Genomic DNA, 12,608 nt, shown 5'->3' on the forward strand with positions numbered 1-12,608 from the left:
ATTTTGGTTGGACTGAAAATTAAATAATAAAAATATGTATTATATATATACAATTATTTATTTAACTCTAGAAAACTATCATCATTCTAACCACACATTCCTTCATCCGAGCCGAAAACCTAATAGCACAAAGCATTTGATACTATTAATAGTATGGTAGTCTAATTCTTTGAGTGGATAGTTGGTTGAATAGAAAGAATACGAAGTCGATCATACTCATAAGAGTGTAGAAGTCGGACTCTATATATATATATATATATATAACTTGAGTGGCCATCTCAAATTGCCTATAGTGGAGGGAGTTATCATGAATTTTTAACTTTTATATTTTATTTGGAATTTAAAATTGGGAGTGACAGTCACTTTGTGAACGCGTAAGATTTGAAAGGAATATAAATGCCAATATTTTAAACAATTATATTATTTATATAAAGCTAAACAAAAAGCAAAGAGGACAGAATGTGATAAGAAATATATGATTTAACTTTTTTATCTTAATGCAAAGATATATGTAAGCACTTAATAAAATAAATAAAGTTGCATAATGTTTACTAGCTTAGGCATAAAAGCATGGCATCTTTGAGGTTATATTCCAACTGAGAGGATATGATAAGAGAGAGAGAGAGAGAGAATTAATAGAATTACCTTTACATTTGACAATACTATTAATTTTGTGGATTGCAAGTGCTACCCAATTATCCTAAAAATACATACTGATAGGAAGGACGCATCTATCGCACTTAAGGGCTCAACTACAGCGCTCGTGTTACACCTTGGATTACAGCATAAGCTCAGATTACGTCAACAGACCCGCCACATGCACAAGGATACACCTTATACATATAAAGCGTCAACAAAATCTGTTCAAAAAAATAACTAAACTTTAACAATAGCATGTATCAGAATAAAGTAAAAATTATATACTATAGCAACTTTGTAAATATACAATTATCACCACACCAGTTCTCAAAATAGTGCAACATCTCTGATCACTTCAAACCTCAAAATACTATACAGACTGCTATATACACTGTTATGTGGTCCAGCTACACACACAAAGAAGTAGAAGATTATCTTGATCAGTTGCTAGTGCAGAAAGTTTTGAAATAAAATTATATTAATAAAGATGGTATGAGAAATATAATCAATAGTCTCCAGTGGGTACGATCGTCAACCCCAACGGTCTACACCACTAGGTCCATATATGAGGCAGAAACAGTAAATAACTAAGCAATGGAAATAAACAGGTACTAATATAAATAATTGTTGAAAAGAACTACTACTATTATGCCTCTATAATATAACAAAAAACTGTGAATCGTATATTTCATGCATCAATTATATACTGAATAAAATAATATAATAATACCGAATAATAGTGACCGACTCAACAATGAAGTCTAACTTATGCGGCCTCATATCCAGCACCAACCTATAGTGCTCTGCTACCACGCAGACTACTGTTTGTCCTATATTATAATAATATTTTATAATCCAACCTCCGAAACAGCACTCGCGAGGCACTACCCCAACCGAATATAATATTACTGTCAAGCTCAAAGTAGCATGCAGCCTGTAGTCAAATGCGATGATCAAATAGATCGTGATAATACTATCACAATGTCACAAATATAGTTATAGTCTCACATTATCTATCACTCTCACTCTCACTCTTTATTGACATTCAAGACAATATCACATAATATTAATAGTGAAAAATATGTATATCTCAATATACACTAAAGGAAGGTGTCAAAAATATCTTTATTATCTCAACTATGTCAATATTTTATTTCATAGACTAAATAATACAATACGAAAATAAAAATTAGTCCGCCAATTTTAATAACACGGAACCCATCTATATCGGAAATCCGAAAAACAGAACGATAGTTGGAATAGTGAGATGATAAGCTATTGCTCTTCTAGCCTGAGCGGCAGCCAAGATAATCCAGAGTGGCTAAAAAACTCTCGTGAAAATCATACAAAATCAGCCTCTAAAATATAAAAAAAAGCCGGTTTCTAACTTTCAATTTTTACAAAAATCTCTCAAAAGATTCTAAACAAAAAATTATAATATTACAATACTAATCGCGATGTCGAAATACTAAAAAAATCACGCGCGCGCCGATCGTTTTGAAGGAACCAAGCTTACTAGCTTTTTTTTTTTTTCCTCATAACTGACTCAGTCTCCTACTCTCTCCCTCTCTAAAACCAACATAGAGAGAAAGGATAAGGATGGAGGACCTTGGTGGACTCCACTTCTAAAATGGCAAAAATGCTATTAAGTCTCTCAAAAATTACATATTTCAATTTTAGTCCCCCACAAAATAAATTTAGAGTTTCTGAATCCATTCTTACGTCTATTTCGCGCCAAAACGTTCTTAACTTAGTCAACCACTATAAAAATACTGACTAAAAAAAATTCATGCTGCAATTTGCCTCTTTGCTAAGGTCTCGTATATCACCGTTCGTGGGCTTCGACCTGACTCAATACACTTGTACGCTGGGTCTATTGTTTGGCCTCTTGCCGTTAGGTCTCTTGTGGATTACACTCCCACTCAACTTATTAGGTTCATCCAACTCAACTTATTAGTCTCCTGAATCTATCGTCACGGAGTAAAAAGTTGGACCTATTTTAGCCCAATAATAAAGAGCCAACAAATTAATTTAACTATTGAATATAAATGATTAAAATATTATTATTTTGGTAGTTTGATTTTTTAGAATAATTAATTATTTCACTTGGTTTAAAAATAAAAGTCCTAACTTCAGCAGGTCATAAATATTAACCAAAAAACACGTATCAATAGAAATGATATACCTATTGTACTTAAGAACTTGGTTATGAGGCTTGCGGATTTTGACCTGACTCAACTTATCTGGACGCACTATAACAGAATTAGGTTATAGGGACACATGTTTGGGACACTTTTTTGTAACTGTCCAATTTATAGCAAAACTTAAAAACAAATCTACTAATGTCTAAATATAAAATCCAATCCAACCAAAATGAAAGGTTCCTCTACTCAACCCACTCCACCCAGCCCATTTGATCCGATTATAAACAGAAAAGAAAAAAAAAAAGAAAAATCGATTACCATCTCGATCCCCTTCTTCCCTCACTCAACCCACTGAAATTCTAGACGAAGAGCCCTTCCCTCTCGTCCTCCTCCGCCACCGCAGCCAACGAGGTAGAGTTTCGGCGGTTGCTAAATGCTTAAATAAGTGTTGGTAAATTAGCAGCACTCTTTGTAGATTATAGCGTCGACACTCTTTAACTGTCACTATATACCTAGCGACCCCATATATAGTAACACTTTTTAAAAGTATCGGTAATTTAGTCAACAACACTTTTTCTGATTTGTACTGACACTTAAAAATATCGCTGTAGACCATTAATTTTGTTGTAGTGACGTTGGATCTATTGTTGATGTCTCTTGCTGCTAGGTTTATTATTGATCGTAGTCCAACTCCACTTATTGAGCTCAACCTAACTCAATTTATTTACCTGTTGAGCCTATTGTCAGTAAGACAAAAATTAGACATATTTCGGTCAATAGTAAAAACAACGGGCATGCTAGATTGGCTTATCGTTATGGTGTTGTATCTGATATGTCAAAAACTCTTTTCTTGGCTTTATACTGTGGGAAGGCGAAATCGATATATTTGATATATTGAAATATGAAATAAGAATAGTAAAATAATTCATTGACAGCCTTTATGTAAAAGTATATATTATGACAAAAGAAGATCACTAGATAACTATTATCTTCTCCAAGTGAAGCCCAAAATTATGGAATATATTACTATTCCATAGTAATACACAACTCAAAAGAAAGAAAAGAAAAAAACTTACAATACATAACAACTCAAAACTTGAAATATTCATGCCGAAAAGGAGGCTAAAACAAAATCGGGGCCATAACCTCACTATTATAATTGTGAGTTATGGCAAAAACATATTAAAAGAAAGGCCGCGGTAGTCACGGTGTACAGCTTCAAAACTTTGCAGGAATACGTATAAAATATAACTCCCTAAAGAGGCTTAGCCAAGAAGGTCGGCATGTCATTGCCCGCCATGACGACGACGATCTTAGGCTCCATGTCCAAAGGAATGATGATGGCCTTCTCTACCGATTTCGACTGCGTCGACGGTTCGTCCTCGGGCGAGGGTTTGCGTTGTGAGCATATGAGAATTATGAGTGCAACTACAATGAGACACATCATGGCTCCTATGCCTCCAAACAGATATGGAATTGGAGAGTTCCACAACTCAAACTTGTGAGATGGTGTTGATAAGTTTGTAGGCCTCATCTTCTCTCTCTCTCTCTCTCTCTCTCTCTCTCTCTCTCTCTCTCTCTCTCTCTCTCTCTCTCTTGTTTTTTGTTTTCACTTGTAGTTAGGAGGGTTTGAGAGGGAAAGGGGAATTTATAGTAATAGGAGAAGTGTAGATGAAGTGACAACTTTGTCACAAAGTGGAGTAACTAATGTAATAAGTTATTCCGTGTTTGTAAAATAGTATTGTATGTGGGGAATATAAGTTGAGATATGATGTTTCTCCATGTGTTGTGGTTATTCTATTTTTGTGGGCTCTATAGGAGAATGTAGGGGGATGTAGCTACTTAGAACTTGCACACCTTTGTCTTATTAATAAAAAAGATATATAATTATTTATATACCTCTAATCAAAAATTTTTGAAATATTTTATATTTTTTATTTTAAATATATCCCTTATATATTTTTTTCATTATTCAAAAATAATCTCGCCGTTAATATCCGTTAAGCCATCTTGGATTAATTAATCTAGATTAAAATTCTACCAGTTTTTTAAAAAGTCAAAATACTTTTTTCGTCCGTAACTTAAGAAAAATAAGGAAAATTGGTGACAGCAGAAAGATATATTTTAAAGAGTAAACAATCAAAATATTTCTTCTTTTTCTCTTAAATTAAGTGTCACGCCCCGGATTACTCGTTCCCCGGGCTCGCTAATAGACCCGCCATATACATAGGTAATTCTCCTGTATACGAAGCGAAAAAGTAGAAGTACCTGTAATCATACAATATTACAAATAGTAGTATAGAGCAGATAGGAAAAATAAACCATATATGTATACTGTGGTTCAATACATACATGTCATCCAGGGTATACAAATACTCGCTTTGGCGAGATACAACAACTGTATGTAAAGACCCAAAAACTACAACTACCTGTAGCTGGTGCTCCTCTAGCTCTGCGACTCGTCTGGAAGGGCTCTAACTCGCAACGCCTTTGCAACAATCAGTCTCAGTAGAAGCAGCAGCCGGAACAGAAGGCTCTGCAAAAACTGGGTAACAACTGGGCGTGAGAACTACTACAAAAAGAAGTAGTTCTCAGTGGGTACCGCCCTCGAACTCATCGGTTCACCCACTAAGTCTACAGGAATAAGCAGGAATAGTAAGGAAAGTTAGAATAAATCTACAGCTAAATGCCACTATACTATCATGCTCCAACTCTACCCTCTGTAGAACAATGTCATCTCAGACCCAATCTCAATAAGGACTGTAATCATACTCGTCCCTGGGACTATGAACACACCTGTCCCTTCCGGTCGCGACTATACAGCTACCTCCACACTAACCAGTCCGTGGAGAGCAAGTCCAACCTGCACGAACGACACCAACACAAAAGCACAGCGCCCGTCTCCGGAGTGGCACTCATGGGAGCTACCCAACCGAGTATGCAGCGTATCTCTGTCGAGCTCAATCAGGCTCTAACTAGCCAAAGTCAAGTAGCTAGGGTCAAAACAGGTTTAGAAACCAAACCCACGTGCCCTCGGCACAATCTGAGACCAAAAACAGGAATCTAGGTCCACCGTCCACCCCGACGGCATCCGACAATCCGAAACAGCCTAGACTCTACTGTAAAATAAGCTCGGCATCCCAGCACGAGCGTAAATGCATTCTAAACTACCCCGGGTATCCACCGCGCTGAAACAGCAGTGATACAATCAAATCACGGCTCCTAGAGCTAAATAAGGTAATAGAATCATATGACAGGTCGAATCGCTGGTTTTCTCCTAAGTTAAGATCCAAATCCAACATGTATATTCAACTAATTACTATTCATACTCCAAATTCAGATTTCATACATTATACCAATCGATGAATTTGAGCTACAACATGATATTCCGAAGTCGAAACTATACATGTTTACTATATATATACTTAGGAGCAAAACCGATGATAAACCCACCTCTAGAGCAATTTTCTGGCAGCAAGGAGATCACTCAGCTGCGGATCCCCCCTGTCAGAACCCGCCGAACCTGCTCTCAGCGAGCGATGATCCACAATCAAGATCTGAACATTAACACCCACTAAATCCATCAAATTCCACAAATTTATCACTTAAGCTTAAAAATCACCCAACTTCAATGTCAAAACTCACCTAAAGATCTCCAAATCAGGTGAGGACAGTCCCACATCCAGTAAATAATGATAGAGGATGTATCTCAGGTTCAAAAGTCCACTGCTTCCAAAGTTAGCATTGAAGAACATTCAAAAAGCTCAAAATCAGCCTCACAGTGACAGCAGTTCAGAAAAACCTTAATTCAACCATACTAACCTCAACCAAAATCTGCAAAATTGGATTTCGTGGATTCCTCTTGAAGTCTAGAATCCAGCAAACTAAGTTTCACCACAATCCGACCTTCCTACGTCGAACACGAGTCAAAACACTGAAGGTCGTCGCTGGAAAACTACAGAATCAGCACTCCTCAAGTTGAATTTTGTAGACTTTGTTGCAATTTGAGTTGTTTGGAGGGGTTGGAATGCAAAGTATAGGATCACTGTGAAGAACAGAGGAAAAGAGCTCACCAGGGACGCTCCACAGCTATTTATAGGATGAACAAATAATCAAATGAACCTAAGGAATAAAGGCTGCAAACCTGCACTATTGTAGCAAACTCAAGATCTAGGCACCCTAAACCCAGTTCTGGGCGCCCAGAACTTCCAGCCTTCACAAATGCTCCCCTTCGATTCCTCCGCCCGCGGTATGCTACGCCCGTAACCGACTTCGGCGGACCTCACCTACCACCAGCCACGTATCAACACAATCGATATTCACGATGTGAATTTTCGAACCCACTTCTGGGCGCCCGAAACATAGGATCTGAATTGGCTTCCAGTTTCAGTTAATTTCAGCACTCAGTTCTGGGCGATTTAAACCAAGTTCTGGGCGCCCGAATCTGGCAAAACTCAAGTTTTGCCTATTTGAGTGCGCCGAGTCTATTTCTGCATCCGTTTCGTGCAGAAACAACTCCGATTCAGTTCGACACTCTCCAGATGTGTCGACCAGTCACTAATACTGCAGCCAATCCTATCCAAACCTCAGGAACACTACATTAAGGGCGCGCGGATAAAAAAAATTGGTATCGATTCAAGGATATATTTGAAATTGTAAAATAATAATTTCACAGAAATAAAAACCTTTAATTTTAGGGGTATATTTGAAAGAACATAGAACGTTCTGAGAATATTTTTATATTAGCCTTCTACGAGGGGTAAATAAGAAAGTTTGAAACTTCTTAGGGATATATAAGCAATTGCCCCTAATAAAAATTTAGTACTAATTAGAGGATATATAATGTTTACGACTGCACAAAAACATGCGCTATGTACGATAGAAAAGTACAATAAAAAAACTACTCTATTTATTTTCATAAAAAGTAATTAATATATTTTGTATTAGATTTAGAAAATAATATAATTTTTGCAGTCATATTAGAAATGCAGAAGCGTAACTATATATGCATGCATTATCTCCAACATCCTTTGGCCTAATAATATTGTCACGCCCCGGATGTCTCGTTCCCCGGGCACGTCGACAAATTTGCCGTATACAAAGGACTTTCCCCTGTATACGAAGCGTCAAAAGTACCTGTAGCTATACAATACTACAAACAGTAGTATAGAGCTGCTCAATAAACAGAAGCTAAACAACTGAGTTTCATATACATAGTTCAAGTCCAAAATACAGAGTTATCCGCACTGGCGAGTTAAGTAAGCTATGTACATAAACTCAGACAAAACATATACCTGCAGTAGGGGTGCCTCTAGCTCTGTCAGTCGGGTAGGGCTCTAGCTCGCGACGCCCTTGCCTCGATCCTGATCCGCGGAAGGCGCAACAGCCGAAACCTGTGACTCTGCAAAACAAGAGTAACGACTGGGCGTGAGAACTACTGTAAAAACAAGTAGTCCTCCGTGGGTACTGCCCAAAACAACATCGGTCACCCACTAAGTCTACAGAAGGGAGCAAGAATAGTAGGAAAAGCAGGAAGTACACTCTACCGCTATCAATCACTACACTATCATGCTCTACACTAACCAACTGTAGGAAATATCAAATCTGACACAATCCAATTGGGACTGTAAGCATATCCGTCCCCGGGACTGTGAATACACCCGTCCCTGCCCCGTTGCGACTGTCCAGCTACCTCCACACTAACTGGTCCGTGGAGAGCAAGTCCAACTGGCATGAGCGACACCAACGCGAAAGCACAAAGCCCGTCTCCGGAGTGGCACTCGTGGGCGCTACCCAACCGAGTATGCAGCGTATCTCTGTCGAGCTCAATCAGGCTCTCAATAGCCAAAGTCAAGTAACCGACTCAAACTGGTCTAACAACCAACAGGTAACGTGCCCTCGGCACAATCTGACGCCAAAAAGGCGATACGGGTCCACCGTCAACTCTGACGGCACCCAACAGTCCGGAACAACCTGAACGACCCTGTAAAAATTCACTCGGCATACCAGCACGAGCGTAAATGTATTCTAAACTACCTGGAGTACTCGTCTTGAGGATACTGCGACAGTACAATTTTATAACGGCTCCTAGAGCTAAATCAGGCAGTTTAAACAGGTGACAGGTCCAAATCGCAGGTTTTCTCCTAATTCAATTTCCAAGTCCAACATGTATAACCTACTTAATTTATTACCACATGCTCCAAATTCAGATTTGCAATCTATCATATAATCCATGAATTCGAGCTAGAATAGATTATCAAAAATCGAGATCTATACATGTCGACGATTATGAACTTAGGAGTCAAAACCGATGTAACCCACCTCGCACGCTAATCCCTGGCAGCACGGAACCCCCTCGGCTGCGACACCACCTGCTGGATCGACCAAAAACGCCCGAGTCTCGAAATCGAGCTAACTCCAAACTAAAAACACCAAAAATCCTCAATTCAGTCCAAAATCCACAGCAGCAGAGAAGAGAAGGATTTCGACCAAGCTAACCTTCACCAAAATTCGCAAGTAAGGGCTTCGTGGATTCCTCTCGAAGTCCCGAATCCAACGAACCAAGTCTCGTCGCAATCCGATGCTCCTACGTCGAGAACGAGCTGAAATACTAACAGTCGACGACAAGATCCTGCGAATCAGCACTTAGGCTCGAATTAATGATACCCGAAGTATGCGCAGCAATTCCACAGAGCACTCACCTCGATAGATCCTCAAGAGTCGGCGCAATGTCGAGGACGACGGAAATCCACGCTCGCCCGAGCTCCTCACAGCACCAAGACGACACAACGTGCGCCCGAACGGCTCCGCGGCACCACGTCGGCGACGAAACTCCACCCGAGCTCCACCTTGCTCACAATCGGCTCTAGAGAGAGAGAGGGAGAGAACCAAGAGCAAAACTCTCTCTCTCAGTCTCACTCTACAAGTAAATAAGCTGGGGAGAGGAGGGTGATACGAACGAGGTAGAAAAAGACCAAAACACCCCCTCACCTATCCTGGTGTACCGGTACACGGGATCGCGTACCGGTACAGGAGGCCAACCCGAGAGCAGTACGTGCTCAACCAGTATAGTGTACCGGTACACCTCGCTGGCCGTACCGGTACAGCAAGCAGGAAAATCTGCTATTTTGCAGATTTCTTCGCTGAAGGCTGCCCTCGCGTCGCACGGAGTCCGTTTTGCGTCTATTTGATGCCAACGCGACTCGGACTTGTCCCGACACTCTTCAGAGCTGTCGACAAGCCTCCATAGTCAAACACCAGGGATCTCACAAATATTGCGTATGTCACTCTCAATACCAAACAGGCTTGAGTTTATCGGCAAACTATAATATTATTAAATATGGCGCATATAAATGCGTCTCTAATAAAGTTTAATTACAAAATCAAAATTACATTTGTTTTCTTTGAGTTGTTAGTCACGTAAAAAATAAATCCAAATTTAGTCAAAAATCAATATTCAAACCTAAATGTAAGGGAAAAAAAAAAAAAAAAAAAAAAAACGTATGTTGCAATCAACCATCTGATTCCGAATTTTATTATTATTTTTTTAATAATCGGCAGTAATATGAAGCTCAAAAAACTTAAATATCTCTGCATTTCATCTCGTAAAACAATAAAAAAAGGTAAACATAAAAATTTTAAGCGTCAAATGATTATCACGTGCTATAATTAAAGTTTGTGTATTTTTATTTTTTAGTTTTTAATGTTTAAGTGGTTAAGTATAATCATATGAAATATCAAAAGGTATAACATACTTTTTTTATAAATATAATAATATATCTTAAATTCAAAATGATTCAAACTCATTACTTCTGAATCCAAAATGTATTGGGCACCCAAATGACACAAAGATTGAGCCTCAAAATTCGACTTAAGTATAAGATGCATTAACCAACTACATCGTATTTATTTACAACGACATGTACGATTATAATATAATTTTTACAAAATAATTTGTTAGTGCACCCTTTTATCATAACCGAACTCAAACTTGAGCTTATAGTAATATGATGTGGATCGAATTATTATGGTCACAGATATATGCAAACAGATCTGACTTAGTGAAGTTTTGGACTCGATTTTGTTCCAAATGGGGCGGAAAGCATGGCGTCAAAAATAAAAAATAATATAATGCACAAGAATCCGTCATAATCGGCTAAATTAAATGGAGCAGGAGACAGGAGACCCCTTTCTCTTTTAATCTGCTCCGATCCGCTAAAAATTCGTCAAAAATTTGATCAGTCCCAAATTGCACTAGAACTGGGGCTGAGAAATAAAATAAAAATTAACCCGTATGAATCTGCTCTGACTTGCTAAGATCTCCTTCTACCTCGGGATCCACACTATTTGCATCCCTAATCCGCTCCGACCTGTTAAGATCCTCTTCAATCTCGGGATCTGCACCGTTTGCATCCCTAATTATGGCGGGGCCCAAATTATTCTATACCGACAAAGTGACAAAAAAAAGTAAATAAATAGATAGTAAATGCCCTAGTGGTGGCAACCATGATACGTGATGATGTGACACATGGTTCCCCCGTTTGGGTGGAGTTGATGCGGAAATGCGCGGTTGCTAAAAAGCACTTTTTGTAAAAGCCAAATGGGGAATTTTGTGTTTTTTTTTTTTTTTTCTCTCTCTCCTCAGCTATGGAAAAATGAGTTTCCCCCTAGCGCTACTGCGTCGTGCCGCCGCTTCTCACACTAAACTCTACAAAGTAGCATCTTTTCCATAAGACTAATAAATTACAACAAAACTCTCCATTGAACACTTCATCACGTATACATCTTAATTATAAGCGTAAATTTTAAATGTCATTTCTATAGTTTCACATTTTCTTACTTTAGTACTATATGGTTTAAAGTGTATCAATTTAGCATCTTGTGGTTTCATTTTTTTCTTTTCGTAAGCTCCTCCGTTAACATTTCGTTAAATTATATGCAAAAAAGTTCAAATAGCCCACCTAGGTTTCTCGTATATTTATTTTAGTAATTTTTAGTTTTAACTTTGTCACCGATTTAATAAAAAAAATTAATGAAGAGAATAATAAAAAATAAAAATAAAAATACGGGACACTACATTAATACACTCTAAATTATAGAATACTAAAATAAAAAAGTAAAAAACCTAAAAATAAAAATAAGAAGTAGCTTTCATCCTGCTCTACAGGACTCGGCCCACTCTTTTGCAAACACTCCAATAATTCGGACGTCACCCTGCTCTACAGGACTCGGCCCATTCTTTTGCCAACACTCCAATAAGATTAGCTGTTCGGGAAACGTCGCTGGGTAGATTTCTGAAGATGACGTTATTTATATCGTGCCAGACCAACCACCAAGTGGCCGCAACCAAGGTAAGAGCCTTCGAAGCGTCGCACTGCAGGCGCCTCTCTAGTAGCCGCTCCCAGACAATGTTGGTATCTTCAAAACACGGGTATCCGAGATACTCCCCAAGGTGCGAGTGAAGAAGAAACTTACTAACAATTCACCCCAATAGCAGATGGTCTACAGTCTCGAGCTCAACACCACACAATTTCGCGCCCCCTTCCTTCTGTTTTTTCGCTTTTCTGAGGCCCTAGCTGTTAGATGTATGCCCTAGAAGCCAGCCAGGTCGACACATATATTCATTCTAGGGCATAAATTTGTATTTGACTTTTAAATATTATGAATATCTTTGGATTTTTATTTTCATTGATGTTGTGTATGTGTCCATGAATCGTCCAAGGAATTAATAAGATGATGACATATATTCTCAAGTGTTGAAAATTTGAGACATGTGCCATTGGTGGTTAATTTCTAAATGCTCCCGATCAATGGATCATCACGGGG

This window comes from Ananas comosus, linkage group 12, assembly GCF_001540865.1.
Source record: "Ananas comosus cultivar F153 linkage group 12, ASM154086v1, whole genome shotgun sequence".
NCBI classification, from domain to species: domain Eukaryota; kingdom Viridiplantae; phylum Streptophyta; class Magnoliopsida; order Poales; family Bromeliaceae; genus Ananas; species Ananas comosus.